We start from the raw sequence: 3,618 nt of genomic DNA, 5'->3' as shown, positions 1-3,618 counted from the left end.
TTACTACACAGAGTCAAAAAAAACTGAAACTATCTCAGTTTCTATCCTCTGAATATGATAATATTTCAAAAAGCCATCTGCTTTATCTGTCCTTTTACCATGGCTGGTACCAAAAATGATGTGACCTCATTTTTTCAGCTTAAGACCCTGATTCCTGCCAAAATGCACATGGTCATGGGAGGGCTAACAATGTTCCCTCCATCACTGAGAAATTCATGATAATAACATTCCCTCCCTTGGAAGGGAGAGTTCCATAATGGAGGAGCATGAGACACTGCATGCCTCAGGTAAGTACTGACAGGGAAGAACTACCTTCTCAATTTTCCTGGAGCGATCTCAGGTATACCTTTAGCTGTTTGAACGTCATGACATTCTCCAGCCCTCACATTTTCTAGCCCTTGAGGCTTCCAAAAAAAAAAAACAATAAGCCATCTGACAGCTAAAGAGTTCTTATTTACTCAGAAATTATGTTGTAAATAAACATACACAGGCAAAATGAAAATCACTGATTTAGCATTTTTTCTTTTGTGATACTTCATTAGAATTTTTGAAGACTTACTAGAAAATGCAATTCTGTGGTTGTGGTCATAGAGGTTAATGCATCCAGTTGTCTAGCTATTCCTGGTTCAGAAACCAGGTCATTGAATGGCAACATAAATAGGCTTGGGTACATTTGTTTAAAATTAGTTTTAAATGGATTTTCTGCAAAATATAATTGCAGGAAAAAAAGTCAAAAGAAACATTTGAAAGAAGGCAATTTAAAATACCTTAAAGGGGAAAATAGGGGAAGTGTCGTGGAGGAACATGTAGAAAGAACACATGGACAATGCCAAAGGGGGAATGATTGAGGGTGGGAGACAGGGATGGGTGGGGTGTGGGGAGTGGTGGTGGGGGGAATGGAGACAACTGTACTTGAACAACAATAAAAAGAAACCAACAGAGACAAGAGGGAAGGAGGAGGGGGCGGGGAAAAGGAAGGGAAGGGGAAAGTCAAGGAACATATAGCAAGGACTCATGGACAAAACCAAAGGGGAAGAGCTGAGGAAGGGAAGGAGAGAGGGAGCAAGGGAAAGTGGGGGGGGGGGGGGTGTTGGCAGAGACAAATGTATTTGAAAAAATAAATTAAAATAAAATTTTAAAAAATAAAAAATAAAAATAAATTAAAATACGTTAAAAGAATAAAATAATTGAAACACAATTTCAGGAACTTTCACATCTGACTGGTAGACCCATAGAGTTGGGGAGTTTGTTGTTTTACATCACTGAGAAATAATATGGTTGTTCATTACAACATTATTGAGACAGGAACTGACAGAACTCACAGCATAAAATGATTATTAGAGGGGATTTGTCAGTTGACAAGAGATTTCAATAATTCCTATTCTGTGGAAGTAGATGTAGGCTCAGTAACTGATGAACCAAAGTGAAGGAAACCATAACCCAGAATACAAGCAGAGGAGTGGCAGACTAATCAGTAATTCTCTAGAAAGTCTCTACATTTAAGCATCTGAGGAACACAGAGATGAGGCATGAAGCTCAAAACAGGGATAATATCCAAGTGAAAGTCATAGATGTCCCCTTCATTCACAGGTGCAGACTGGGTGTCTACTCTCCATGAAGAAAAAAAGATGAGGATTAAGAAATAAAAAGAAAATGGGATGGAAACAAAGAAAACAAAAACATAAAAGATAAAACCACAAATCTCTCTGTTTTTAATTGAATCAGAAGGAAGATGAGATGCTACAGTTACTCTTAGTGATCCTGTGGCCTGGTTCTGCAGGACCCTGACCTTAAAGATAGTCACAATGGCTGAAAATAATGATGAAAAAAATAGCTTCTCTGGAAGTCAAAATCTGTAATCAAATTGAGTATTATTTTGGACACTTCAGTTTGCCATGGGACAAAGTAAAAAAAAAAAAATCAAACTGGATTAAGGCTGTGTACTTTTAGAAACATTGATAAAATTCAATAGGTTAAACTATCTAAAAATAAACTTCAATGTAATAGAAAAAGCACTGAGCAAATCAAAGGCAGAACTCAGGGAAATGAGTGAATATAAAACTGAAATAAAAAGATCTCCAAACCAATCCTTCCCTGAAGTGACTGACGAGTATAAAAATTATGTTTAAAAAAAGATCTGTTTATATTAAAGGTTATCCCCCTGTTGCAACCTTTGATGGTATAAAATAATGGTTAGAAGGTAGAAGCCAAGTACTAAATATGCGGATGAGAAGAACATTGTACAAAACATTTAATAACACTGAGTCAGTTAAAAATTTGTGGAGAACTCTGGACAAAATACAAAGACACAAATCTATTAATACTTTTCAAAGATTAGTTTGAAAAGAGAGAGAGAGAAAAGAAGAAGGATGAGAAGGAAGAGGAGGGGAAGGAGAAGCAGAGAAAGAAGGAAAATAGAAGCTAAATTATAAGGTAGCCCTGTCCAGGTGGTTCAATTGAATGGAGTGTTGTCACATACACCAGAATGTTACAGGTTTGAGCCCCAGTCAGGGTGCATAAAAGAAGTGTTTGATTGATGTTTCTCTGTCATCTCTCTATCTCTCTCTTTCTCTCTCTCTCTCTCTCTCTCTCTCTCTCTCTCAAATCAATAAAAACATATCCTTGAGTGTGGATTAAAAAATAAAATTTAAATTATGGGCTAAACAAAAGCAAAAGGAAAAACAAAAGTTAGCAGAACATGAAATCTCTAAGAGAAAAGATTGGTTGCTTGCTGAAACTTTCAGGGAACTTAAATGCACATCTTTTTCTTAAATCATGGTGAAATAAAATGGATAGATGTTGTCACAGGAGAATACTTCTATATAAAGAGCTAAGAAAACATTGGATAAAGCCAAAGATGCAAATAATGGTAACCTATAATTAAGGAATAAAGAAATGAATGGAAAGTAGTAGATGGAGATGTGGAAAAAGGAGCATTGAAAAAATCATAGAAGATCAACAAGAATCTTTAAACAAATGGAAGGCAAAAAAAGTCATAGATTTAAAGGAGTAAGGAAAGGGAAATAAAGCTACCCAGATTGGGTCTGCTAGAGTACAGTTTCAGGGGAAAAAAAACTAAATTTGACAGTGATGATGAAAGTGCTGGAAGTGGTGCATAAGCACCCGCAGAAAGAGCAAGAGAAGAAATGACAAAAATGAACCTGAATCAAAACAGCATAAAACAGAAAATGGGGCCAGAAACCAGCAGTTTAGTAAACAAATTTTTTATTCATTTTAATTAGGTTTTGTGCTGCTTTTCTCTTTGGAGGCTTTTAAAAAGAAAACTGAATTAAATCCATTTAAAAATCCATCTGTAAAAGAGGAAACCTTTTTGTTCTTTAACTTGTCTTCCTTTGTTGTTGTTGTCTAGATGATGATTTACTCTTATGTACAGTTCTATGTTATTTCAGGCAATTCAAATGTCAAAGAAAGATTCTTGTACTAAATTCCCTTTGTAATATGAGAATATATTAGTACAAACTAATAAAATAGATATTATAAAAAAAGAGCAAAAAAATGAGTCTGGGGAAAGCCAGGGCCAAAATTATGGGTGTAGGCACCTGAAAGCAAAACCTTCCACATTCTGCATTAATATATAACTGTTGACCCCAATATACT

General features: G+C 35.6%; 1 pseudogene; it reads left to right on the top strand.

The window, feature by feature from the left end:
- Positions 1-1,805: 1,805 nt before the first annotated feature.
- Positions 1,806-3,238, top strand: LOC129071170 (lupus La protein homolog; annotated as a pseudogene).
- Positions 3,239-3,618: the final 380 nt, after the last annotated feature.

The sequence above is a fragment of the Pteronotus mesoamericanus genome, unplaced genomic scaffold (genome assembly GCF_021234165.1).
Source record: "Pteronotus mesoamericanus isolate MK-2021 breed Mesoamerican mustached bat unplaced genomic scaffold, CSHL_Meso_final contig_26, whole genome shotgun sequence".
In the NCBI taxonomy this organism is placed as follows: domain Eukaryota; kingdom Metazoa; phylum Chordata; class Mammalia; order Chiroptera; family Mormoopidae; genus Pteronotus; species Pteronotus mesoamericanus.
This window is presented reverse-complemented; position numbering and strand designations above follow the sequence as displayed.